Genomic DNA, 14,912 nt, shown 5'->3' with positions numbered 1-14,912 from the left:
TAACTTTTTTGAGATGTTTTGCTATGTAAAGGAGCAGAGAGGCCACTGAGTGGAGGGAACATAAGTGCCTCAGATCTTTATTGTTCCAGAGCAATACTGGAACCTAGAGCATTACTTTTTTTCCCTGCTGCAGTTGCCGGATTCTCTTAGCAGGGCAGGTGGGTAGGGAGAATAAAGGGGCTCCATTGCCTTCCGTGAGTTTCATGATTTTTGCTTACTATTACCTTAACATGATTACGTGATCCTCTGCTCCCTTTTGGTATCAGACACTCTCCCTGCACTGCCCCCCACCGTCTGTCTATTTGAAGTATTCTATAGATTCATTCTTTCCTAGATGCCACATTAGATGCCAGTGCTGCCCCCTTGGAGCAGCGGTAGGAAAATATCTAGGGCTCGCTATTGTCATTCTGTGTCACAAGGTGGCAGAAGAGCTCACTCTTCCCAGAGGAAACCTCGTGCTTGGACAAAGAGTTTTCTTTTACCTATTTTTAGACCCTTCCCTTTTTCTTTTGTGTCTCAAAGGCCCAAAAGTAATCCTGCATGTTGGTGTGGCTATACCGTGGGATACAGAGAAGCAAGAGAGCTGTATTAACAAGGCAAAATACCTGGGTCCCTTTCTGTACTACTAGATACTTTGAGTGGTTTTCAGTGTCTGGAGTATATGTGGAGGAGAGGATAATCTCTCTTGATCTCCTTTCCCTACAACAAAGATTTCTAATTTAGGAGGGAAAGAAAGCTATAACATAGGTAAGTTATCTTTTTTTCCCTTTTCTTCTTCTTCTTTTTTTTTTTTTATTATAGTATAAGATTCGAAAGTAAGAATAGTATGAAAGCTCTCTTTACAGAGAGGGGGCATTTGAAAGTAAATGCTCTAGGTAAGTTTTCTGATGTGTGCAGGTAAGAGATGTGATTCTGGAAGATAATGGGAAACTAGAACTGGATGGACCAAACGGTGGGTCTGTGGAAGGAGCATTTGTCAAGAAGCCAAGAGGTTTACTAAGTTCTAGATTAGGGTCTGTAATTAACTGAATCACTGTAAGTCACTTAACTTCTCTGGCCTCTGTTTCAGTTTCTTGAGATGGTTAGACAAGATGATTTTGAAACCTCTTACAGCTCTAAAATTACTATTTTAATGCCATGCTCTGCTTCTCTTTCTTTTAAAGGTGCATGCTTTTGTTTGGTTGGTTTGGTTTATTTTAAATTCTTTTATTGTGGAATGTATCGTACATATAGAAGAGTATATAGAAAATAAGTGTAATTTTAATTAATAACAACAGTAATAACAATGAGGACAGCATATAGCCATCACCCAAATTAAGAAATTAAACATTGCCAGTGTCTTAGAAACTGTTTATTTTCTGATCCCACTCATTTCCCTCCTCCCAATCATTTTTCCAAGGTTTTTAAGTTGTCAACTGTATGTGTATCACTAAAAATATACTTTTTTTGCCTGCTTTTGAAGTTATATAAATGGATTCATTCTTTATGTATTTTAAGGTATACTTTTTATTATGTATAACACAAAATGGATATACCTCTCTTCGTGTCCTCTCTCAGTCATTACCTACCTTTAGAGTAACCATTATTCAGATTTTTACCACCACAAATGAGTTTTGCCTATTTTTGAACTTTATATAACCAGAAACATACTCTTTTGTGTCTGGCTTTTTTTTGCTCAACATTATGGTTTTTTTAATTTTAAAGTTTATTTATTTATTTTGAGAGAGAGCGAGAGAGTGAGCATGAGTAGAGAAGGGGCAGAGAGAGAGAATTCAAAGTAGGCTCCACACTGTCAGCAGAGAGCCAGACATGGGGCACAAACTCACCAGCCCTGAGATCATGACCTGAACTGAAATCAAGAGTCGGTCACTTAACTGACTGAGCCTCCCAGGCATCCTGCTCAACATTATGTTTGTAAAATTCATCCGTATTTCATTGTAGAATTGTTTGTTTATTCTCATTATTTTATAATATTCCACTGTATTAATATACCACAATTTATGTATCCATTCTACTGCCGAGAGACCTGGGGTTCCCAGTTTTTGACTATAATGAACGATGAACATGGGCACATATGAAAGTTTCTCTGGTGCCTCAGTCTGACTTCAGCTCAGGTCAGAATCTCACCATTCATGAGTTGGAGCCTCGTGTGGAGCTCTATGCTGACAGCTCAGAGTCTGGAGCCTGCTTTGGATTCTGTGTCCCCCTCTCTGGACCTCCCCCACTTGCACTCTGTCTCTCAAAAATAAACATTAAAAAAAAAATAAAAAAAGAAGAAAGTTTCTCTGGAGTATAAATTCAGAAATGGAAGGTGGGTTATAGGGTAGACAGGATATGTTCAGCTTTACTAATTAATGCCAAATTGTTTTCTAAGAGGTTGTCCCCATTTACACTTCTGTCTGCAGTACATGAATGTTCCTGTTGTTCCACATCCTTGCCAAAGAGGCCAAAGAGGCTTTTCAGTGTGGTACAACCATGGGACTCAGAGTGCCAGCCTTCCATTGGTTTTCAGAAGCCCAGGCCAGTCACTTCTCCTGTTTGCTTGCTCCCTCCAAATCAGGGTAAAGGATTCAGATTATCCCTAGGTCTCTGATCACATGCTCTATTACACTGGGATATTGGCCTCGGGTGAGTGGGGTGGTGAATTTAATAACATAAAAATTCCTGAATTAAGTGAACATCTGTAGGATATTTTGTTCTTGTACCGAGCACTCATAGGATATAGAAGGGGGCACAGAAGGAAGAGGGAAAGTGATATTTTCAGTGTGCTTGTTATGTTCCAAGCTCTGTGTTGGAAACTTTACATTTTGGTTATAACATTTAATCCAAAACACAACCTTACAAGGTAGCTCTTATACCTCAGTTTTATAGACAAGGAAACTGTGGCTCAGAAAAGGGGTCATTTGCTCAAGGTCACGGAGCTAATTAGTGACAGAGTCAGGATTCAAAGCCTGGTCTATCTGATTAAAGAGCTCAAACTCTTTGCAATACAACACAGAGAAGGCAAAGTCCCTGCTGCTCTTGAGGTATTTTGGCTTAGATTGCCAGTTCCAAGAATCAGTTCTTCTCATTTCTGCTTGCCTGTATTGACCCTCAAAATTATGGTATTCAATTGATTATGGCCAACTCATTCATTGATTTAAACTGTATTTTATTTTCATTCATTTTTGCTTTCCCTTATCTTTCTTTTTGCTGTACACATGAGCACAGCAGATCCACTGATGAACAAGATTTGTGTTGGGGACATGGCCTTCTACCTGCTGGTCTAATGTGTTGACCAGAGGTGAGAGTGAAAAAAGACAGGAAGATTGTGAAATCTTCTGGTCCAAATTATGATATGAGAAAACTTTAAGACTGAAGAAAAGGATGAAAGGAAGTTGAATGATGGCTCACTTTTCCTTAAAAATAGAGGCTCAGTAAAATTTACTAATGTATTATATATCATGTTGCATATATAATAATAATGGAGAGTGAGGGTATCTGGGGTAGATAAGCAGAGATCTAAACATGTAGCAGGAAAAAGCTTAGTCTGATATATAAGGAGTAATGTAGACACTGGAGAAGTCTGAAGAGAAAGTGAGGACAAGAGTAGAAAGTAAACTCACCAGGAACATTTTTATTGATTTGCAGGAGAATGAGTTCAGAGATGAGAAGATAATAAAGCTGATCAATATAAAATGTCAAAATCCCAGCATTGGGCAAGACCTAAATGAACCATCTTGTCCATTTTTCTGCCTCTAGGTAAAAGGGCCCTTTAAACTTTCTTTAGCTGTTGAGTTGTGAGCTATGTTGACTTAGGTTTAAAAAAGAAAAGATATTGGAGGTGTCATGGAAGAAGGAGCTAAGGTTAGGTAACTACCAAATATGGATAGAGACTAGGTGTTCAGGACTAGATGACAAGGAGGGAGGGACAACTGAAATGCCTTTTGAAAACCCATGTACCCATGTGAAAACCCAAGTGTCCATGTGAAAACATCGTGGTGAATCTCTACTATGAACTATGTTCTTTGTTGTGTAATCCTACCTTTCATCATCAGAAGCAGACTTATAAAGTGGCTTCCCTGAGGACATTTTCTGACTTCATGGTGTGAAGTTCCCTGAGGCTCTTAAGTCTGGATGAACCTGAATGGCTGACCAGAACAAAGAAGTGTAGTGTTCCATAGTGTTCAGATAAGGCTTTTATGCCTTTTTCCCTTATCTCACAACTGGAGCCACAATTCTGGTCAAGGCACTGACTTTCTTGATGAAGTCTGTCCATCTATAAAAAAGCCAAGTACCTTACTGGAGTCTGCCTCCCAGAGGTGACATGAAGACGGATAAGCAGACAGCCGCAACAAAGTGGCCTCTCAGGTACAGAGCTAATCTTTATTTCAGTCAGTGAAGTACTTACTAATATTTATACCTACACCTACTCTAAGAGCTATAGAGGGGAGTACCAAACTATAAGAAATGCTCTCTGCCTTTAAGATTATTAAAATTCAGTCGGAGAGCTAAAACCAATATACACATAGAAAATTATAGCCTAATAAGTGCTGAACCAGGTGGTCGAGACCAGACTGCTACAGGAATTCAGAGGAGAGATCAGTGGAAGCTGGAGAAGTAAAAGAGATCTTAGAGAATATGGGACTTCCAAGGAATAGAAAGATTCAGAAAATAGGAGGCAGGAAGGATGATGTCAGCCAAGGTAAGAATAGGTATGGCAGTCTGGGGCACCTGGGTGGCTCAGTTCATTAGGCATCCAACTTCATGATCTCACAGTTTGTGAGTTCCAGCCCCGCGTCAGGCTCTATGCTGACAGCTCAGAGTCTGGAGCCTGCTTTGGATTCTGTATCTCCCTCTCTTCTCTGCCCCTCCATCACTCACGCTCTGTCTCTCTCTCTCTGTCTCTCTCTAAAATAAAAAAAACATTAAAAACAATTAAAGGGGCACCTGGGTGGCTCAGTTGGTTAAGCTTCTGACTTCAGCTCAAGTCATGATCTCATGGCTCATAAGTTTGAGCCCGCTCTGTGCTGACAGCTCAGAGCCTGTAGCCTCCTTCTGATTCTGTGTCTCCCTCTCTCTCTGCCTCTCTCCCACTTGTGCTCTGTCTCTCTCTCAAAAATAAATAAACATTTAAAATATTAAAAAAAAAAAGAATAGGTATGGCAAGAACTAGAAGCCAGGTTAGAGAATACATTATATAACGGAGGTCAGTGGGAAATAATATCTCAGTGTTTCCTCTATCCTCTGTTCTAAAAGTTGATCACTGACTTTGCTACTTAAGGAATTTGGAACCGTGGCCAACCACCAGGACAGGTGGGCTCTTCACTGTTCAGTTTCCCATTAAGGCACTTTCTTTCCTCCCTTGGTTTAACTCTGGCCTGACCTGATAGACTTTCCTGTCTTAGAAGTGCAGGTGTAGGAGGCATTGCTGTTTAACAGAGACACTGGCAGCAGAGGGGAACAATAATGATAAGCCCTAAACTATTATTCTCAAACTTCAGGTTGAGTGATTACTAATTTTTTAAAAAGTCTTCATTAAAAAAATAATTAAAAAAATAATTTTTTAAATATTTTTGTGAGAGAGCGCGCAGGCGCGCATGTGTGGGGGAGGGGCAGAGGGAGAGGGAGACACAGAACCCGAAGCAGTCTCCAGGCTCGGAGCTCTCAGCACAGGTGTTCAGGACTGGATAACAAAGCACCCCATGAATTTTTTTTTGAGTGTTTATTTATCTTTGAGAAAAAGAGACAAAGCATGAGCAGAGGAGCAGCAGAAAGAGAGAGGGAGACAGAATCCGAAGCAGGTTCCAGGCTTCAAACCATCAGCACAGAGCCTAATACAGGGCTCAAACCCACAAACCACAAGATCAGGACACGAGCGGAAGTCAGACACTCAAACGGAACAGAGTGGCCTCTGAGCTACCCAGGCACCTTGGGAATCTGAAGTTTAACAAGCACCTAGTGATTCTATTTCATGCGGTCAGTGGAACATTGAGAAACACTGCCCTAAACTGAAATAGAATTGAAAATAAAGTGCCAAAATGGCTTGGACATTGACACACCTACTGTTTATATATTTCAAGGCTTACTCATTTTATATAAGGTTTATTTATTTATTTTTGAGGCAGAGAGAGTACAAGTGGGGGAGTGACAGAGGGAGAAGGAGAGAATCTTAAGCAGGCTCCGTGCTGTCAGTGTGGCACCATACGTGGGGGTCCCAAACTCTGAGATCATTACCTGAGTTGAAATCAAGAGTCAGAAGCTTCACTAACTGAGCCACTCCGGTGCCCCAAGTCTTACTCATTTTTGAAAATTTATCCTCTCCCATCTATGGCTCTTATAAAATTCACATGGCTATCATCTAAGGAGCAAGACATAGACACTGTTTTCGTGTTTAGTTTTGTCTTCCTAACTAGACTGTATCACCTTAAAGACAGGAACTGCTTAGAGTTTTCTTACTTTCCCCAGAGTAGGAAGAGAGACCATCTTTAAGGCTGGAAGGTAGCTGGAATGCTCAAGATAAGTCCCTGATACCTTTATGTAACCTTCCTGAAAGACCTGGAAGCCATTTGACACTTGGGAGCTATTAGTTTTCTAGGGCTGCCATAATAAAGTATCACCAACTGGGTGGCTTAAACAACAGAAATTTATTTCTTCACAGTTCTGAAGGCTATTAAGTCCAAGATCAAGGTGTCTGCAGGGTTGGTCTCTTCTGAGGCTTCTCTCTTTGGCTTGTAGATAGCCATCTTCTCCAGCATAAAAGCCACAGTTCTGGTAAGTGCTTCATCAATTGTGATTCACAGATGGTTTTCTCTCTGTCCGTGTGTCCTAATCTCTTTTTCTTTTCAAAGATTTTATTTTTAAGTAATCTCTACACCCAGCGTGGGGCTTGAACCCACAAACCTGAGATCAGATCAAGAATTACATACTCCAGGGCGCCTGGGTGGCTCAGTCGGTTAAGCGTCCGACTTTGGCTCAGGTCATGATCTCACGGTCCGTGAGTTCGAGCCCCATGTCGGGTGCTGTGCTGACAGCTCAGAGCCTGGAGCCTGTTTCAGATTCTGTGTCTCCCTCTCTCTGACCCTCCCCCGTTTATGCTCTGTCTCTCTCTGTCTCAAAAATAAATAAAGGTTAAAAAAAATTAAAAAAAAAAAAAAAAAAGAATCACATACTCCATTAAGGAATCTACCCCTGAAATCATTGTTGCACTATATGCTAACTTGGATTTAAGTTAAAAAAATAAAAGAAAAAAAAGAAAGAAAAAAAAAAAAGAATCACATACTCTACCGACTGAGCTAGCCAGGCACCACTCCTTTCCTCATAAAGACAAAAGTCATTTGGAATTAGGGCTCACCCTAATGACCCCATTTAAAATTTTAATTTCCTCTTTAAAGACCCTATTCCCAATACTCACATTTTGAGGTACTGGGGGTTAGAATTTCAACATACGAATTTTGGAACACAATTTAGCCCATTATAGCTGTCTAGTTTCAGCTTCTAGAAGTATGTCACTCCATTCACTCTCTTCTCTTCCACCTGTTAGTCTTGTATAGTAAGTTCTCTCTCCACCCTTTGGCTCTCCTCCTCCACTTCTTACAGATTATAATGGCTTGTGTGGCAAGAACTCATGGAACAGCTCTAAAGAGCTTAAACTAGCAGGTTGTGGCATGCACCAAACAACACAACACTGAGGAGCTGTTGAAATTCTAGATGCATTATTTTAAAGACCTAGTTCTCTGCCTACACATCTTAATATTTGATAATAACTAGATTTTATGTAAGTGGTCTTGGTATATATCCTAACTCATCCTTCATTTTCTTCCACTGTGGTTCTTTCATCAGGCCTTTGGTTCTGGTTCTTCTCAGAGCTCAGTTACTTCAAATATTCAGTGAGGTGAGAAGCAGGATATGTAAGGACTTGCTGGAGTTTCACAGAAGTTCCTGAGAGTTACCCCTGGTTTTGCAGTGCTCCTAAGGCTGATATACAGCAACACCACTAAGAAAGAATCTTGGGGGCAGAGTTCCTATTACTTAGAAATAGGAAAGGTATATGAAAAATAAAAGAGGCAGCCTCAAGATTTTTAGTTCTTTCCAAGAGAGGCAAAGCTTCCCTCTTCCTGGGGCCTTCCCCCCCCCCCCCCCCCAGTCAAGTCAAACATCTTGTTAAAACCAGGAAGTTATGCTCATTTACCTTTAAGTTCTAATTTTCCTATCTCTGTTCCTTGACAGATGCATCCAACGACAGACACAGTCATTGTGAAAAATGGCTCACTGCTCTGTAAGGTCCAAATGTTTCCAAATTTCTTTTTCCAGTTCCTATTAAAGTAGGTTGGTAAACTCTTGGAGAAGCTACCACCTAGTGGTATTATGAGGAGTCCTAGGTGAATATTGTCCCTTGTTGACGAACCTTCCCATCTTTCTGCCTCTGCTTCAGCCCAAGAACTGACCTCCGGTGTGTACTCCTATCCTATGTACTTTTTGCCCTGTGGCATAGAGCTGCTTCTCACCAAATCATCATTCACTGTCCTTCTCTTGACATTTAGCACAAGACTGTGTAAAGATCAGGCAAGTACTCTGGGTGCTTCATTAAATTCTTGTAAGGGGTTAAGCTCACCCCTTTTTTTCTGAAGTGCAGTTTTCTCCAATTTTCTTTCTCTTCCATCTGATAGTTGTATTATATACTGAAACTCTTAACTGTTACTTTTCAACACACAGCCACCATGAAAGTGTGGCTGTGAAGTAACCGGTAAAGGTAGAGGAACTGGTTGGCTTCTGTTCAATGACTTGGCAGAACCACAATGGAGGTTAGGAGGGTTGCTCTAACAGGAGAAATCCGGAATTTATTGCCCTCTATTTTCCCTGCTCAAGGCAGGCAGAAAGAACTGTTGTCCGTTGGCACTCTGCCCTTCTTACTGAGCTTCCTTTACTGAGGCTTTCCCTCAATAATCCAGGATCCTGCACCTCAGAGTCTTTTGGAGTGGGCTGCTTTGGGGCCGCCTAGCAAGCCAATGGGCTGGTTATGTTGTTCCAGAATAGGGGTTAGCCTGTACTCTGTACTAACTTGGAAACTAGCCTGTGTGATCCTGGGCAATTCATGCATGCAATACCCACTTCTTCAAGGGGTTAGTATTGAAAAGGATAAGGTCCTTACGGGCCCGAACACCACCTATTCTGCTCCGTCCTCTTTGGTGCTGGTCTTCCTTCCAGTACTGCAAGCTGGCTGGCTTCTCATTTTCTGCGGCCCGTGAGCTTCTCTCCCTCCTGGGAGGTGCACGTGGGGCCGTTTCCTCCACCCGCCCCTCCTCCGCCGGCAGGCGGAGAGGGCCAGCCGGCCCTGCACCCGCCCCCACCAAAGGGGGAGGTGAAGGGTGAGCCTGGGGCGCCACGACCGCCCGGGACCCGCCCGCCCTCTCGCCGCTGGGCCCCGAATGGCAGAGCGGCGCTCGGACCATCGGCATCGCCTCACGTCGCCCCGCCCTGAGCCTTCCTCTCATTGGCTGTCGCCCGGTCCTCGGGGCCCGCGCCTCTCATCGAGGCCGGCCACACCGAGCCGCAGCGGGGAGCGGGGTCGGAGGTGAACGGCCCGGAGTAACCCCGGACGTAGTCGCCTCGTGGGGCTCGCCCGCTGAGGTGGGAGGCAGGGGCGGGGCGGGGGCGGGGCCGGCTCCCGTGAAGCCCCGCCCGTCACCGTGTGCCCGGCCGGCCTGGTGCTGCGAGCCTGTCAGCCATCGCCGGAGCTGGCGGCCTCTCCTCCCGTCCACCACCGCCTCTGCGCAGGGGCTTCCCCGGGCCGCCGGACCACCGACGCCTCCGCTTTGAGGTGAGGTGAGAGCCGCTCCAGGGCCGGTGATCCGACCTGGCGAGGCTGGGGCCGGGGGAGGGGCGGCGGTAGCCCGGGGCCGCCTCCCGCCAGCACGCGGGCCCGGGCTCCATCCCGTCCGGACCTGTGCTGGGCAGCCCAGCCCTCTCCGCAGCCCTGGGCCCTTGAGTTTCCCTCTGGGGGAGACGCAGAGGGGCCTGGGGTCTCGGGGTGGGTGGTGGGAACTCAGACCCCGGAACTTGAAGTCGTACAGCCCAGGGCCTCTAAGGAGGGACTGGGGTGTCTGCCTGGAGCTCGCACCATCCTCCTCCCTATCCTTGGCGTGGTTTGATTCCTTCCAGACGCTCTCCAGTCCGACCCAGTGCTCAGGAGAGGGAGAAGACCCACGTGGGAAAGAGATGTTGAGGATTAGGTCCACTTGCGTTGAAAGTCGTCTTTCTCTCGCAGAGTGAGGTGTGGGGTGCAGAGCTTCTTTTGCTCTCTCTGTGTCTTTGTATCGTGGTGGGAGCCGGGGCCAGGTGAGTTGTCCCTTGCCAGCTCCTCCTCCTGAGATTTTATTGTTTTCTGTGAGGGACGTAGTGAAAGTACAAGCCTGTCGTTGCTCTCCTCTCCATTTGCCATACTGACCAAGGGAATCTATCGGAGATGGAACGTAGGAAAGTGGATGTGAAGCTAATGATTTCAGAGGGAAATGTGCGTGGGGGTCCTGCCTGGGTCAGTGCCAACACTATTCTGTGTTTGGAGATGGGACGTAAACACCAGTGAACACTTGGAATCAGCTGTAAATATCAGGGACCTCTGTAGGCCTTATAGGTTTTATATTAGCATATAAGAATACAACTATCTGGGGAAAATACTTTAATTTCAGGTATTTTTGTTTTGTTTTTGTTTTGGGCTCTAAGTTTAGGATGGAAATCAGAAGACCCGAGGACTTCCTGATTTTATCTCTACTTAAGCAGTGTTTCTGTAATTTCCCAGTGTGTGGAGTACACCTAATAACTTGGTCTTCAGTCTGAGAAGTTGGTCCCCTGAATTTCTTTTTTCATTCATTCATTCATTTGTTTCTTTTTTTCTTTTTTTTTTAATTTCCCAATCCAAAGCGCAGATTGGGAAGGTTACTGGCTTTGGTTGTGTGGTTTCTTTTCCTCAGGGAGAAGGAGTTCTTTGATTTGTCTATTACTTCTTGGTGGGGATGCCTTGGCTGTCTGTGATGAGAAAGAGTTATGCGCTGACAGACATTTTTAAGGAAAGGGTTGTAGTCCAATAGAGTAGGACAGCAGCTGCAGTGTCCAGGTGGGTGCCTGCTTGCTACAAAGTAGCAAGTTTCTTTTCACTTCCTTCTCTTGCCTCAGTTTCCTCATTTCTAATAACAGGAGGACTGTTGTGAATCCAAGAATAATTAACAAACATTGTAAAGTGGGCATATGAAAGTTGTTATAGTCTTTATTTACAAATCTGCCTGTGTTTACTTCTGTTGCAGAACTTTTGTTTTGAATTACCAGTGCAGAATAGAAATACATCAAGCATAAAATTCAATTATTTTAAAATGGAAGGAAAGGTGGAGAAATGGTGGCATTTGGTTTAATGAACTTAGAGTTCAGATGATGACTGGTTTATGTCAAAGAACTGGCATTGTGAAAGGTGGCCTCAGAACTCTCTCATCTGATACTTACCTCTCTAAATTTTGTGAACAGGTTCAGGTGTAGATCACCATGTAACGTTCTATTTTCTTTTCAGTGAATGACTAGGAGAATTTTTTTACCTGTCACACAGACTGGCTTAACAGGTTAGGGCTAGTGTTTTTCTTTCTTTAAAAACATTTTTTGGTAGCTAATATTCTAATAGTACTGGTTGAAGAAAGAAGTAAAATAAAAATTGTTGGAATTAGACATTGGAATTTAGTATTTCTTTAAATTTTTTTTTTTTTTTTTTTTTTAACGCTACAGAGAGAAACAGAGCATGAGCATGGGAGGGGCAGAGAGAGGGGAGACAGAATCTGAAGCAGGCTCCAGGCTCTGAGCTGTCAGCACAGAGTCCAAAGCAGGGCCAAACCGCTCGCAAGATCATGACCTGAGCCAAAGTCGGGCACAACCTATGGAGCCACCCAGGCACCCCTGGGATTTAGTATTTCTAATTGGAGGAGTATTGTTACAATTCAGAAAAAAAAAAAGGAGGTTATATTATTATCTAACATGTTTTTAAAGGTTAATAAAGATAAAAGCTATGCATCGAGTATCTTCCCAAACCCTTGATAAAAAAATTTCCATACCTGTGGAGGTGATTAACAATTTTATTTTTTTTTAATTTTTTTTTTTTCCACGTTTATTTATTTTTGGGACAGAGAGAGACAGAGCATGAACGGGGGAGGGGCAGAGAAAGGGAGACACAGAATCGGAAACAGGCTCCAGGCTCTGAGCCATCAGCCCAGAGCCTGAGGCGGGGCTCAAACTCACGGACCGCGAGATCGTGACCTGGCTGAAGTCGGACGCTTAACCGACTGCGCCACCCAGGCGCCCCAAGTGACTAACAATTTTAAAGGAAGTCTTCATTGATCTTCCACTTCAACAGATTTTTGCCTAACTAGTTATTTGTTTGTTTCATTAATTTTGTAACTTAGTATTCACCATTTGAATGTAATAGACTATGCGAAGGTGATGTTAAATAGATGGGAAACTATGATAAATAGTTATGTAAAGACATTGCATGAACACAAAGAACATGGATCTGATTGATAGGGCACAAGTTCTTACGAGTTTGACCAACCAGTCTTAGTATGTATGCTCTAAGGGTACAGTTTTCTTGTCAATTTGTCATTTTTTTAAAGCTACCATAAGCCATCTAGTCTCAGGATGTTTTAAGAAGGAAGTGAAAAGTGGCTTCAGCAAGGTGTTAAGTGCCTCACCCAAAGGTTAGTGGCCCCAGTTTGTTTTGTCTTCCAAAGATGTTATTTGGGACTTAGGCTCATTCTATCCTTTTGGCATGCCAAGCTCACTGTAGTAGTAGTACTAGTGTTTACCATCACATGACATCAGGAATTAAAATTGCCTGGCAGTACTGGTTATGAAGTGGTCATCCCAGACAGAATAATCTTGTATAAATGGTTTTTCTCTTTGAAATGATGACACAAAAGTTTGAAAAGTCTGAATGCATCCATGGAGTTAAATTTGAAAAGCAGACTTAGTTTTGGAGAATCTTCTTCCAAGAAGTATAAGGTTTCATTTATGAATAATTGACTATCTCCTCTTACAGAAATAGAGTGTACATTCACTAATGAAGTTCCTAAAAATTACTCTCTGTTTTTGTAGACAGCTTTCAAATCTGTCCTTAGTCATGTAAATTGACACACATGTCCATGTGTGTATTTACACACTTGCCAAATTGGGATGGTAGGTTGAGTTCAGTAGGGATAATATCAGTAGATTAGCACCAGAAGGATAGATAGCTGGGTTGTTTGTGTTTTGTGCTTTAGCATTTAGTGGTATTCCTGGCCCTGACAAAGTGAGCCACATAATTTCCCTTTGATTCCATCTCATAAAATCTAAGAACTTAATAGAGCATTTAAGTATTGGAGTATACTTTAGGAATTTTCTAGTCCAGTTTTCCAGTCAATATGAGAATATTTTATTTGATACTCTTGTTGAAAACTTCCAACTAGAGGCAGTTCATCATCTGACCTAATGCATCACAAGGCAACTAATTTTTGAGAGTTCTTCATTATTTTTGGTTTAAAACTATCTCCCTAAAACCACATAAGATGCTGTAACTCCAAGAGGATTAGAAATTTCTGTTTTAACCTGTAAATTTCTCCAGTTCCACATATATAAAGTACAGTGCCTTAATATATCCAGGGGACTTGGGGCACAAAAAAAGAGCAATATTTCTTCAAGAAAGAAATTGTTCTTATCTTTGAGACTCAAAAAGGTAGTTGACACACCTCAATTATGGCTCCATTTTTTTCTGAATGCTGTTCTATAAAATAAGATTATGAGCATGAATTGATACATAATTCCAGAGCTTTTAAAAACTTATTTATTATATTTATTTATTTTTATTTTTAAGTAGGCTCCACATCCAACATGGGGCTCAAACTTATGACCCCAAGACCGAGTTGCACACACCATATAGGGGCGCCTGGGTGGCTCAATCGGTTAAGCTTCCGACTTCAGCTCAGGTCATGATCTCGCAGTCCGTGGGTTTGAGCCCCGGGTTCTGTGCTGACAGCTCAGAGCCTGGAGCCTGCTTCGGATTCTGTGTCTCCCTCTCTCTCTCTGTCCCTCCCCTGCTCATGCTCTGTCTCTCTCTGTCTCAAAAATAAATAAAAACATTCAAACAAACAAACAAAAAAAAGAGTTGCACACACCTCCAACTGAGCCAGCCAGCTGCCCCCATAATCCCAGAGCCTTTTGAATTCACAAAATGGCTTTTTAGTTGGAGGCTTCTAAATGTTCTTAGGGAATATTTAAAATAAACATGTGGCTCGTGTCTCCCAGTTTTGTAACTCCAGTGTTCATTTAAATTCCTAGGGAACACTGATTCTGCAAAAGCTTAGTGTTTACACAGCATTGTGTGGTATTGGGGGTGATAGATCTAGAACCATCAGAAGAGATAATAACTTCTCCCAGCTTCTTTGAGGAGGTAACTCATAGTCAACTATACAGTAATATATATTAATAAATAAGCGAATGACATGCCTGTTGTCTAATTAAATGTTTAGGAAGATAAGAGATAAGGTATCAGTGGCATGGAATTAATTTGGTAAACCTTTTTATAAATTTATTTAAAATCCTCAGTTGCTAATACATGACTAATACATTAGTTCACGTAGTTCAAAATTTTAAACATACAAAAGGACATTTTCCCCCAACCTTGTTTTGCAGCCACCCAGTTCTTCCCACCAGAGGCAAGCAGTGTTATTAATTTCTTCTTTAGTTTTTTTTAATGTATATTTATTTTTGAGAGAGAGAGAGAGAGAGAGAGAGCGACAGTGGGAGAGAGACAGGGAGAGGGAGACACAGAATCCAAAGCAGTCTCCAGGCTCTGAGCTGTCTGGGGCTCGAACTCATGAACCGTGAGATCATGACGTGAGCTGCAGTCGGACACTTAACCAACTGAG

At 42.6% G+C, this 14,912-nt stretch overlaps 1 protein-coding gene across 6 annotated transcripts in view; it reads left to right on the top strand.

The window, feature by feature from the left end:
• The window catches only part of ACACA (acetyl-CoA carboxylase alpha), a 283,001-nt gene that overhangs the window by 33,706 nt on the left and 234,383 nt on the right, over positions 1 to 14,912 (top strand). Inside the window, exons 1-2 of one of the 6 annotated variants that reach the window (XM_040455129.1) lie at positions 9,577 to 9,799; positions 10,141 to 10,317. The exons of 1 other annotated variant lie outside the window; for it this stretch is intronic. The gene's annotated coding sequence lies outside the window, so the exon portion shown is untranslated. Of the gene's footprint in view, positions 1 to 6,640; positions 6,754 to 9,576; positions 9,800 to 10,140; positions 10,318 to 14,912 lie in introns of those variants that run through there. 4 more of the 6 variants (XM_040455127.1, XM_040455128.1, XM_040455135.1 and 1 more) reach the window with 4 other exon arrangements.

Source organism: Herpailurus yagouaroundi, unplaced genomic scaffold (genome assembly GCF_014898765.1).
Source record: "Herpailurus yagouaroundi ecotype Mexico unplaced genomic scaffold, PumYag 215, whole genome shotgun sequence".
In the NCBI taxonomy this organism is placed as follows: domain Eukaryota; kingdom Metazoa; phylum Chordata; class Mammalia; order Carnivora; family Felidae; genus Herpailurus; species Herpailurus yagouaroundi.
This window is presented reverse-complemented; position numbering and strand designations above follow the sequence as displayed.